The sequence below is a fragment of the Chanodichthys erythropterus genome, chromosome 20, assembly GCF_024489055.1.
Source record: "Chanodichthys erythropterus isolate Z2021 chromosome 20, ASM2448905v1, whole genome shotgun sequence".
In the NCBI taxonomy this organism is placed as follows: Eukaryota; Metazoa; Chordata; class Actinopteri; order Cypriniformes; family Xenocyprididae; genus Chanodichthys; species Chanodichthys erythropterus.
This window is the reverse complement of record NC_090240.1, coordinates 32,957,347-32,971,234: the sequence shown is the minus strand read 5'-3', so window position 1 is coordinate 32,971,234 and position 13,888 is coordinate 32,957,347. Positions and strand designations below refer to the sequence as shown.

The 13,888-nt window shown below is 36.1% G+C and overlaps 1 protein-coding gene across 2 annotated transcripts in view; it reads right to left on the bottom strand.

The window, feature by feature from the left end:
• Positions 1 to 13,200: 13,200 nt before the first annotated feature.
• nfatc2a (nuclear factor of activated T cells 2a) overlaps positions 13,201 to 13,888 on the bottom strand; it is a 47,773-nt gene continuing 47,085 nt past the window's right edge. For both annotated transcript variants that reach the window (XM_067370742.1, XM_067370741.1), the window contains exon 10: positions 13,201 to 13,888. This exon is cut by the window's right edge and continues 1,334 nt beyond it. The gene's annotated coding sequence lies outside the window, so the exon portion shown is untranslated.

Below are 13,888 nucleotides of genomic sequence, written 5' to 3'. Positions count from 1 at the left end.
ATATATATATATATAAAGCAAAAAATATATTTGCAAGGTGGATGTAAACAAAATATTAATAGGTCAATGTAACCCTTCTGATTAAATTATTTATTATTGTGTTTCGGAAGTGACAAATTTGGGGAGAGGAAAAATATTCCAAAACTTTCTGAAAATACAAAATGAGAATTAACTGCACAGTTACTAGAAATGTGTACCTTTCGATATAATACAATTTGCATGCGTACAATATAAGTCGTTTCCACTGAAGTTAGAATGGCCCATATTGAATATTTCAAGTCGATACTTACAATTTAATGCTAAATTTAGTAGCAGATGGCACATTTAAAGCATGTTTAATGTCGTATTCATTTGTATATAAGTCCCTCGAGCTTTGGTATCATAATCGATGAGCACCAATCAGATCGTGTGTGTTAGATGTGTAAGACTGAGCTGAGGGTGGATGGCAGCGCTCATGATGGCAGCACAGATGGCTCTGGCACGGCACAACATATAAGTGTGTAGAGATCATCCAGTCTTTCCCTCCAAATGTCGGAAATCTTTGCACTATAGTTTATAGCACAGACAGTCATTTAAAGACGCTGCTTCATGAGAATCTCTTAAATGTTCAGACTAAATTGTCTAAGAAAAGACGGAACAATTGTTTTATTTCCAAATGTTCTACAATGTTGGTGAGCAATATGGATGGAAATTCATGCTGATATAAGCTGGCCTTGTCAGAAAGAATATAAGGACATACCTTCCTATTTATTTTCCCCTGCTGTTCTAAACAAATCAATATATTTCAGAAAAACAAAGCAGGCGGTCTGCATACAAAACCAGTTTAAGTTGAGAATGGACGAATCACAGGAAATGTACAGATCAATGCACAACACACTATTACAAACTGGCTCCACCAGCAGCAGAAGCAATGTAAAGACCATAACATGAATCACTCAGCTGGAGACTTACAGATATCACGGGCTGCACTAAAAAAGGCGATACATGCCTTTGTCTGCTTTCTCTCACACAGGGTCTAATTGGACATCTCTGTCTTCATACTGACAGCGAAGGGGAAATCTAACTAGCAGACAGTGAACTGGATTAGTACTGTATCTCAATACTCATTATAAGGAAAAGAGTCTATATGTCACACACAGTGGGGTCCAAAAGTTTGAGAGCACTATTGAAAGAGCAAGATCATATTATATTTAGCATTTTACTTATTTAATAAAAACATTTTAATTGCAAATATATAGACTACGAGTCAAAATCTGTGGTAATAATGGAGCAACAGTTTAAAAAAGTGATTTTTTCACTATTATTTACAACAGGATCTGCATTTTCATGGGTTTAAATAAAAGATTTTTGTTATGAGACAAAAACAACTGCATCAAAACCACTTTCCTGGTAAAAATAGTGTTGTCAAAAAATACCAAGAATACCTGAAATTTTAAAAATTTGTGATACCAGCATTTCTCTTTCATTTTGAGCACTGTTGAACGGATTCTCAAATACCTCTGATTGGCCATTATGTTCACATACTCAACAGGTATGTCCCTGATTGGCCGTTGTGTTCATGTGCTCAACAGATACGTCTCTGATTGGCTACAATGATCAACACTTCAAAAACTCATGGGCATCAATCACTACACTGAATACTTGCCGGCTAAGAAATAAATAATTATTACCTTACAATCCATCTGTTTTCAAATCCACATCATTGGAATATCACAACATCGATGTCTGTCAAAAAATAATGTGCACAATACACAGTAGTATTTACGAGAAGCAGAGGTCCAGGGAGTACACACATTTCCTTGAAAACACACACACTATACCGGATGTTTTCAATGCGTCATCGCTTTCCAAAAAGAGGGAGAAAATGTCAGCCTAAGTGGCTTCTACATGCTATCTATCAAAAACGATAACATACATAATACACTGCCCGGCCAAAAAAGTGAGTCCAGACCTTCACCCCAGTGTAAGTTTTTGGGATGTGCTGAAGAAGACTTTACAGAATGCTCACCTCTTGCATTGTCAATACAAGATCTTGACCAAAAAAGGATGCACCTCTCGATGGAAATAAATGTTGTGATGTTATTTCCATCAAGAGGTGCATCAAATTTTGGTGAAGATCTTGCAAGAGGTGAGCACTCTGTAAAGTCTACTCCAGCACATTCTTTCACAATTTTAACCCTGGTGAATCTTGACTTCGTCATCCTGGAATATGGCCATGATGTGTCTTCCTACTTTAAGGGTTAAAAGAACCGTTGCCAAACATATAACATGCTACAAAACAAAATAATTAATGTAATAATGATCTATTCAAAGATTCTTAAGTATTTGCCTGTTAAAATCCAAACAGCAACTTTTTTTTGCTGGGCAGTGTGCATAACACACATGAATATAACTTTGTTCTTCACTTGCTAAAAGTGATTAACTGAGTGAAATACTCCACACTGCATGCTAAAGAGAATAAACGCCAATCCATTTGAAAACTTAGCCGGGTTTGTGAACATCGTTCAACATGTTGGTTTTGACGGACATTTTTTATGCATGAAATACGCATTCTGATTCTGACATTCCTGATTTGAATATTTTCTATTCTTGACTGATCTTTTTTTTTTCATAATTTTGGCAATAGATGAACTGTTAAATGAGTGACTTGAGATGAGTCCCTGTAGTCATCCAATTTGACTATTGTTGTTTCACTACAGTGGTTCGGGCTGCAAGATTGCCGAATGACAAATGAAACCTTATTAGCATGATGGTGTATAAACTGTACATTTCTTGTCTATTACCATCCACTGCTACTTATACTAATGACGGAAATAAGTGTAGAGAGAAAGAGAGATGGAAGGCAGAGCTCAGGTAGAGAGGAAGAGCAAGAACAAGAAGAAAGGAAAGTGGAGGTAAAGAAAGAGTACCCCAAGAAAGGGACCCAGAGGAAAAGAAGAGCCAAAGAAAAGAGTGCCCAAGTAAAGGAGAGACCAGAGCAATAGTTACAATCTACTTTTATCCCTTCCTTGACCATGTGATTAAAAAACAACAAATCAGACACATTTAAATTGGCCAATCAGCAGATTACAACTTCCCCCACCCTACTAAAGGTGTCACAATTAGCAGAGCCCTGATATAAACACATTTTAGCCTACATGCTTTGATCACTATCATCAACACCTCTTGAGCCTTTAGGACCTCCAAATAATACTTGTGGTAAGAAATGGAGGGGGTTGGACAGATCAAATATTTAAATATTTCTAGAAAAATATCACATGCATGAAGTCATTACAGTAATGGAAAAAAAAAATGGTGGAAATACAGTACATGTACTGCAAAAATTCTGTGATTGTTTCTTGTAATTAATTACAATACTGGTCTCTATATGCATGGATGGAAAATCTCATAACAATGCTTAAATGTATACTTTCCTGTAGCTCAGTGGTTAGAGCATGGCACTAGCAATGCCAAGGTCATGGGTTCGATCCCAGGGATTGCACATACTCAGATACAAACGTGTAATATAATGCAATGTAAGTCGCTTTGGATAAAAGTGTCTGCCAAATGTAAATGTATACAGTACACATGTTATTTTCTACTTCATTATGACAAACTGACAAAGGTCATTCAAACAAGGTGACTTGTTACATAAACCACTGTTTAAAAAAAAAAAGAAAAAAGAAAAAAAAATAATAATTACAGCACAATATGCTGTAATTCGGCAAGTAGAGATAAACATTATGTAAAGTAAACAGGCAGGCAGTAAAGCGCACATGCGGGTGGGCGGAAGGCGCATGTGCGGTGGGAGTTTGGCCTGTCGATAATGAGCGCGGCTATAGAACTACTTCAAAGCTGATGAAAACTGCAGCCTCACAGGCGATGGATTTGCGATTAATGTTGGAAATAATGACCTGCAGAGGGCATAAAGAGGGCAGAGAAACACCTCCAAATGAAATGTTCATCTTTCACTTAAGCTGCACTCTCCTTTGGTACAATCAGCCTGATTTGAGGAGCTTTCTGATGGTGTGCTTCATCAGGCCTGTGGGTTACCTGAATTTATATCTGAATTTAAAGGGTTGTGTCTTAGAGTTGCATCAAAAATAATTCTCTTGATGAAACACTCAGGATTTTCTCTTTATTTACATGTTAGGTCAAATAAATTTCCTGCATTAAGAGGTTAGTTCACCCAAAAATGGAAATTCTCTCATTAATTACTCACCCTTCATGTCGTTCTAAACCCGCAAGACTTTTGTTCATCTTCAGAACACAAATGAGATCTTTTTAATTAAATCTGAGAGCTTTCTGTCTGTCCATTGACAGCCTATGCAACTACCACTTTCAAGCCCCAGAAAGGTAATAAGAAGACAACATTAAAGTAATCCATGGAACTCCAGTGGATTAACCTCAATTTTATGAAGTGTCGCAAGTGCGTTTGCGCAAAAAAAAACAACAACATAATTTATCACTTTATTTACAAAATATTAATTTTCAACATGTGTTCACGAAAGCATCACAATGTGTGAATGCGCGTCAGAGGTTAATATTTTGTAAATAAAGTGGTAAATTATTTGTCTGGCTATCACCAGACCAAGCTCAATTTAAAATTGAACATTGGTCTGGGGAGTCTGTATGTATTTTCTACTGCACAAGAGGCGTGATCAACAAGCATTATTCACGCAATCGGATAGTCCCTCAACCATCAGATAAACGATCCAGGTGATGTACTTTGCAGAGCGACGCGAAAACACCAGACAGGTTTAGTTTGTATTGGTTTGTAGCATTGATCATCAGTTTGCAGAAGCAGCAATGGCATCGAGTGATTTTTGCAGGTTTTGCAAAAAAAAACAAAAAAAAAACATGAATGTGAGTGGTATTTACACCCACTCAAGTGATTTGTTTGCTAAACTAAAGAAGTCATTCAGCATCGTCGAGAGGTTAAAAGGAATTGGATTGACGGTCGTGCTTGCCGTCGCTTCTCTATTGTCATCGTGTTATACCTGCCAAAAGCGAGCAAGGTGGATAAGCCAGTCTGTGATTGGTTCCTGCAAAAGTGTAACAGATGCAGCAGAAATGAATGTACGGGTTTCCAGACTGAGTTGCCGGGCGAAATCAAATCGCCGGCAGATCAGGCTGGGTTTACCCAGTCTAGTAAATTATGTTTTTTGTGCAAACAAAGCATGCTTTAAGTTGCTTAATAAAACTGAGGTTAAACCACTGGAGTCAGATGTCAATGTCAATGGAGGGAGAGAAAGATCTTAGATTTCATTAAAGGATTAGTTCACGTCAAAATTCAAATTTCCTGAAAATTTACTCACCCCCATGTTATCCATCTAGCTAGTGCAAGATGAGCATTTGTGTTTAAAAGGTATATAATATATATTTTTTTTTTTTTTAGAAAATGGCCGATTGTTTCTCTAGATAAGACCCTTATTCCTCGTCTGGGATCATGTAGAGCTCTTTGAAGCTGCACTGAAACTGACATTTGGACCTTCAATCCGTTGAACCCCAGTGAAGTCCACTATATGGAGAAAAATCCTGGAATGTTTTACTTAAAAACCTTCATTTTTTGTCGACTGAAGAAAGAAATAAACATCCTGGATGACATGGGGGTGAGTAAATTATCAGGAAATTTTAATTCTGAAATGAACTAATCCTTTAAAAATATCGTAATTCGTGTTCCAAAGATGAACGAAGATCTTACGGGTGTGGGTGAGTAATTATTGACAGAATTTTAATTTTTGAGTTAAATAACCCTTTAATAAGTGTCCCAGATATCCTATATGATAACATATTATTTGTCTCATATTCTCTATGACTGGACATCCCTCTACAGGCTGTGAGAGGAACATGCACACCTTTTTTCAACATCTACCACGTGTTGCATGAAATGCGAACTGTATAAACCTACAGACGTCAAATGTTATTCTGTTTCTTGAGAGTATAAATGCAACTATTAGACCATTCATATTAGATTAATATTTGGAAAGGAAAAACAGAATGAATCCTATAAAAACAGAATTAATCCTATAAAAACACAACCAGACAGCCAAGAAAAAAAACATATAAAAGAATATAACACTATTTTTAAAAGCTGTATGAAGATTCTTCAAGTAGATGTTGTGTTCAAATGGAGGGAAAATAACAGCATGCTGGTTTACAATGACATGCGAGTGAGGAAATAATGACCTAATTTTCATTTTGGTTTCTCTTCTGTTAATGACAGCAACAGGTACATCTCAGCAGTAATTCGAGATTCATTTACCACATGGAGAGGTGTCAGATGATACTGAAGGAGAGAAAGAAAACAAGTACAGCCGTAGGCTTATATCAGCTAATATCAACGACTACAACTGAAGATTGAATCAAGCATATGAACAGCATTTTTTTTTTTGCCACCAGGGGGCGAAAGTGCAAAACAATCGCATTCATCATCATAGACCAGTGGTCTCAAACTCAATTCCTGGAGGGCCTCAACTCTGCACAGTTTTGCTCCAACCCTAATCAAACAGACCTGATCCAGCTAATCAAGGACTTCAGGATTACTAGAAACTTCCAGGCAGGTGTGAGTTGGAGCTAAACTGCAGAGCTGTGGCCCTCCATTAAATGAGTTTGAGACCACTGTTACCTCCAGGAAGTTATTTGATTCAAAGCTTACTTTTGCACTTTACTTCGCTTTAATTGTTTAATATTTGTGTAATATTATATTAATGCATCATATATATATATATATATACACAGTAATAATTTAAAAAGACATGATTTTCTATTTTAATATATTGTAAAATGTAATTTATTCCTATAATCAAAGCTGAATTCAGTGTCACATGATCCTTCAGAAATCATTCTAACATGCTGATTTGCTGCGCAAGAAACATTTCTTAGTATCATTTATCAATGTTGAAAACAGTTGATATTTTTTAACAGCATGTTTTTTTTATGGAAATAAATTTTTTTAGGATACTTGATGAATAGAAAGTTCAAAAGAGCAGCATTTATTTCAAATAATAAATATCTTTACTGTCACTTTTGATCAATTTAACGGTGCAATTTCTGAGAAATGCTGTGAAATGACCAAAATAAAAGCGCCCCTAACAAAAGGATCACACCCCTATCTTGATAGCTCCGCCCCCCCATTCACAAACATGAGCTGATTGGCTACAAGTGTTTTTGGTGCTCTTTCAGTCCGATCCACTTTCAACACCATTTCTCAGAACTCGCTTACTGCACCTTTAATGCATCCTTGCTCAATAAAAGTATTAATTTCTTTACAGAAAAAAAAAATCGTACTCACCGCAAACATTTGAACGGTAGTGTTTATTCAAAGCAAACATTGCTTTAAACTTTCTAGGCCTTTATCACAATTTATGACAGAATAAACTAAGTTTTGAATTAAAAAGTAAACTAAAATCAATTGGAAGTCAAATTTCAGAAGCATGTTGTTTACTTGCATCTTGGTAGGGGAAAAATTCCGTTGATGAGTGCTACTCAGTTTGATTGAGTTATTAAATGTTTTTAGCTTTTTGATGAGGTAATAAGCAGCCCACTTGAACCCTGGGAAGGTGACTAACGTCTCCCGCTGTATGATGCAGTAGTCCCGGCTACTGTACAAACGCAGCATTATTCAATCAAAACAAGTATTTACTGTTCGTCAGGGGTGTGACATGTTATTTCTCTTTGAATAAGGCCTTCTTTACACGGGCTGCAGGTCTGCAGTGATTACTGCCACGCAGGCAGGCTGCCGCAATACAACGGGTGGCTTTTTCCACAAACCTAATTCACGAAAACCCCCTTGAAAGCAAGATTACCATGAAATATGCTGCCGGATCAATCATGCACAATGTCCATGTCACGAGTCTGAGGTCATAGTAATTCGATGTTAATGTCCATCAATGTTTCATTATACAAGGAACTTATTAAAATTGACCTTCATCGCCTGTTATTGCACTATGATGTCACTACTACCAAACTACATGCTGTGCTGTAGATCAAACACTCCAGTTAAGTCATTCGCCGGGCTCCTTTCCAGTTTTACACAATCTTACTGAAATATGTCAAGGAAAACTGGTTTGAAAAGACTCTACAGTGCTGAATGAAATTCCCTTCCAGTGAAAACATGCATGTTTTGTTCTCTGGCCCTTCATGGTTATTGTGCATGAGATCTGATTTGATTATCTAATCCGAGATAAAGGGCATATGACTCACGGCATATCTGCAATAGCGCAAATAAATGAGGGGAAATGTGTCTGCGTTCTGTCGCGACCCACGTGCTGCTTTATTTATTTATTTTGCTCACAGCAAGTGATGTCATTCCAAGCAACTTCCTGAACACTGGGTTCATTCAAGCCATCCACCACAGTTAGGGCCCAAACAAGTTGTTGCCTAGCAACCGAGGAAACGCTACAAGATGCTTATTTGTCTGAGAGGCAGAGAGCTGTGAAGTCACAAAGGGCCACATGGGCCGATGCCATCAAAAGCGCAAAGTTCTGTTCATTTCTGCTCAGATTTAATGACCAAAATAACGGCAGAAAGCATCTGCTGTATCAAGCCGCGGTGTCTGGAGCTAACTAAGCCTATCGATGATTAACTGCTTTAATACGGTGCACTTTGGAGACACAAAGAGAACAGGTGTTTCATAAAGAGCAGTCAACACCACCATAAACAGTTCACAAAACTGATTCTCTGAATCACACTAAAATGTTGTTACAATGAAATAGTTATGTTTCAAGTCCCCCTAAAATCAAAATTTAAAGGTGCCCTCGAATGAAAAATTGAATTTATCTTGGCATAGTCAAATAACAAGAGTTCAGTACATGGAAATGACATACAGTGAGTCTCAAACTCCATTGTTTCCTCCTTCTTATATAAATCTCATTTGTTTAAAAGACCTCAGAAGAACAGGTGAATCTCAACATAACACTGACTGTTACGTAACAGTCGGGGTGTACGCCCCCAATATTTGCATATGCCAGCCCATGTTCCCAACATTATGAAAGGCATTTGACAAGGGCAGCCAGTATTAACGTCTGGATCTGTGCACAGCTGAATCATCAGACTAGGTAAGCAAGCAAGAACAATAGCGAAAAATGGCAGATGGAGCAATAATAACTGAATAACTATATAATAAATCCATTCAGAATCAATGTAAACAATATAACAGTATACAATACTCACATAATCCGACGCATGCATGCCGCATGCATGACGAACACATTTGAGGGTTATATTAGCTGTGTAAACTTTGTTTATGCACTGTTCAAGGCAAGCGCGAGCTCCGTGGGTGTGGAGCAGGAGAATTAAAGGGCCAGTAGCCCTGAATCGGCTCATTTATAATGATGCCCCAAAATAGGCAGTTAAAAAAAAATAATAAAAAAAAAGGTATCGGATCCATTTAAATTCTGCACAGAATGCTGTATAAAAGCGATATAAAGGACATTATGAGAATATTTCATTATGAGAATATTATATTTCAGTGCAGCTTCAAAGGGCTTTAAACAATACCAGATGAGGAATAAGGGTTTTATCTAGCGAAACGATCTGTCATTTTCGGAAAAATAAAGTCAATGTATATGCTTTATATAAACAAATGATCACCTTTGAAAGTGCTTCCGCTTTCTGTATTCTTCAAAAAGCGTATGCTGTATGTCCTACGCCTTCCTTACGGAAAAAATGGAACTGGCACTGTGAAGGCGTAGGACATACAGCGTAAACTTTTTGAAGAATACGGAAATGCGGTTTTGGTGGAGGCACTTACAAAGGTGATCATTTGTTTATATATACATTTACATTTTTTTTCGAAAATGACCAATCGTTTCGCTAGATAAGACCCTTATTCCTCGTCTGGTATCGTTTAAAGCCCTTTGAAGTTGCACTGAAACTGTATTTTTGACCTTCAACCATTTGGAGTTGAAGTCCAGCCATTGAAGTCCACTATAAGGAGAATGATTCTGAAATGTTTTCATCAAAAACCTTCATTTCTTTTCAACTGAAGAAAGAAAGTCATGAACATCTTGGATGACATGGGGGTGAGTAAATTATCAGGAAAATTTTATTTGAAACTTTAAATTACATTAACACATTGAATAAGCGGCGTGTTCCAACACTCTTCAGTGGGCCTTTAAAATGCGGTTGTTAGGATGGCCTAGGAGGTTGCTATGGTGTTTTGGGTGGTTACTAACCTACCCCTTAAATCTCTGTAATAAATAAGGCTCGCTATCTCCTTTAAATCTTCACTAATATTATCGGCTCATTGCTTAGAAATGCAATATACTTCGTTACCAGGATTAGTATTTTTTGGTACTAGTGTTTAATACAGTTAGTGTGTTGATACGGAAATTGTCTTTACCTGCAGCGTCCTACGAGTCTTTCAGGTGTTGAACTGACTTCTTCATCATCATATTTATAGGTTTTTTTCTGGATTGTCGGTGAACATCCACGTCTTCCAGGGCTTGTCTGGTTGTTATTGAACGATTCTGTCGCGAGGGAATTGTACGAACGATTCAGTCACAGCGTTCACAACGAAGACGGTAAATATAATGATAAAGATAACGTTTTAAATATCGGTCTAAATTTAAAAGAATAGCGGGGTCCACACCATAACTAAAATATAACGACAAAGATGAGCAATATCGCTGGAATCACTTTCGGAATTATTTGTTTTCCAACTGATAAACGATAAAAACGTTGACAGCCAATCAGAATCCAGAGCTGTAAAGCAGCAGCGCGCGATTATAATAAAAGACAGTGCTGGGTAGTAACTGATTACATGTAATCTGGATTACATAATCAGATTCCAAAAATGAAGTACTTGTAATTATATTGTGTTTTAAAATATGATGCATTCAGGGTGATTGGGACACTTTTAAAATTGAGATGACTTGGAAAAAGTGTCCCAACCTGAGTTCACTAATCAGACTACAGTTACTTATTTATTGATTATGATATTCATAATGGTAGTTATTCAATCATAATTCACTGATTTTCTCAACATTGCATATCTAATCACCTCTTGCCGAACACAATAATTATTATTTGAGTTATCACTCTCAGTGAGTCGTTTAACCATGTATTATTGTCTTTGAAAGGCGTTTGTCTTTCAAACACATTAAAATTTACAAATTAATGTCATTTACATGCAATACAGGTATTTCCGAACTTTTTGTCAGCTGAACCTCTTTGACCTAATTTACTTGAAGTAAAGACTTTAAGTTAATAAGTTATATAAATAATACAATTTAGTCAATTATAATAATAATAAATTAATAAAATTAAGTTCAGTAACTAACTACAATTTGTAAGTAGGCCTAATCTATCTAGCATGAACATTATTGTGGATACTAATATTTGTTATAGTTATATTTATAGTTATCGTTCTTGGTGTGAACAGGCCTTTTATTTGGTTTATTTGGAACGGATTATTACTGAATGGTGGACTGATTATAGACCTGTCTCCCGTTTGACCGATTCATTCGCCGTTCAATTGATGAATCGAACACAAATCTGACAAAATTCTGATTCGATAAGATACGTTTTGACTGCATATTTGAACATAAAACACCTTACACCTAGTGTAATGAACTATATGGCTACTTAATGACATTATAATTGTTAATTGTGATAACTTTTATAATTTTATTATTGTATGTTGCTGACTGCCGTTGAACAAAAGCAGTCGGTCACTCGAGGCTGTGCGCGTGTGGTGGTACTGCATATTTACAACTGTGGTTTTTAAATTTCTTGTTTTTTGAATCTGTTCATCAAAAGATTTATTCAGTGACTATTTCTTCAAAATGCAAATTTATGGCAGTAGGCGACGACTAAATAGCATATTGTACCGTATAACTCATGTTATGAGCCAGTCATTACATTGATTCGTTAGAAAGCACCAAATCTTTATTAAATTTGCATAGCCTATCTACAAATCTATTAAGCGTTTATATCACAAATGCAGTTTATGTGAGTCAGAAAACATAGCCTAAATGATTTGTTCCTTTAAAGGTGCAATATGTAAGATTACTGTCTGCTAGAAGCCTATTCAAAACAAAGGCGTAGCTTGATGACGGCAAGTTTGAGCGCAAAATCTTGGGACATGTGGTCTTCACATCACAGGCGGTGGAAACAATCGGGATAGGACTCAGGAAGAAATCATGTTCATGGATGCAATTATTAACGTTACTGTAGTATGAAGCAGAGCAGGACTGGGTGTTGTGGGAGCTGAACGAAGTCGCTGGAGGGATTGCGAAACACACACCTCACGAGCAGCGGGACTTTTATTATGATACAGTCACCACCGCAGCTTCCACTTTTCCGGTCATGAGTATGAGGTAACACAGCTCTGTTTATCATATTAGATACATTTGAGTGTGTTAAAAATGTTATAATGTTACTCGGTGCGTTCGCTCGGAGGCTGCTGTGAGACACTGTTACACACTGCAGTAAGATAGATCGAAATTAGAATATCATATTAAATGCTGGATGGCTTGTGTTGATAAATGGCATGCAATTAATTTTAAAACGTATTGTATGATGAAGAAAAATAAAGCTGCATCTGATTATGCTATGTTATCTACTTCACAAAATAGTGTTTTTCTCTGAGGCACGCAAAAAATTAGATTTAAACAATAAAACTAAACGTGTTGAGCTATAGAACAATAATTAGTTTTCTGTAAACATAACCAAACAGTTGTTCCCTTGTCTATTAAAACATGTAATATATTAAAGCGTCTTTGGTGTTTCCATGGTTTCTACAAAATAAAACCGGAAACCAAGGGTAACGTGGGTAATTGACAGGGAACTCCTCACATGTCCCGGAGTCTTGGTTAAAATTGCAATTTTCTCATGATTCACAAATAGTTGTAAACATTTGGGATATTGTAAGTACTCAAGTGAACAAAATATATAACACTGGCCTAGTGGTTTTTGGATATTTTACTGCAAAAATATTACATATTGCACCTTTAACACCATCTGAAGAGCGTTTGAATTTCCCTAAAAGGGATGATTATGATTTATTATTTCGCAATGTGCTAAAAAGACATTACCCAATTCCAATTATTTGATCATATCTATATGTTTTAGATATCCTTTATTATAAAGACACATGGTGACAGAAGTCTAGGAAGTGAGGCAGCCCACAGTGAGCAAATACAATGCCTTAGAAAGAATCACAAAAGCAAAGAGAAACTCTTTAAAGCTTTTCATTTTATTGCTCATGTCCTCAGCTGGTTATTCGACAAACATGAACACGTCTAAACATATTAGGTTAGACATGCTTAAGCCAAACATGAATATAATCATGACAAGCTAATGAAATAAAAAATATAATTGGTCTCTCTTTTGGCATTGACAATCTTATATTAATATAAAAAAAAAAAAAAATTAAATGCAATTCGTCTATATGCAGCAAAAGCTTTGGCAGTTCATATATTCCCAGAGCCTTGGTTATAAGATATTAAATGGCAAGAGAACAACTGATTCAGTTCATATAAATATTTCTCTTCCAATTCTGACTATCTGATTCTAAAAAATAAAAATTATAGAAACCGTCTATACACTTTTGAAGCAATCTATTTACAGTAAAAAGAAAAGGTTTACATTCTGAATATAGTTGTTTTGTTGTGCCCACTGTACACTGAAAAAACAAAACAAAAAAACAATAGCATCACTATTTTTTACAATGTGTCCCAAAGGAATAAAGATACATTTTAGATAATACTTACAAATTAATTAATTTATACCACTCTTAATAATTCAGCCAAAATTGTAAAGGCATATAAAAATATACTTATGTATACTTACATACTTTTTTTTTTAAAGTGGGCAGGATTGCTTTCAAAAATATTTTCAAAAAGAAGCCTTTGAACACAAGCTAATGCTTCTTAATAAATGAAATTGTTTGTTGCTTGAATAA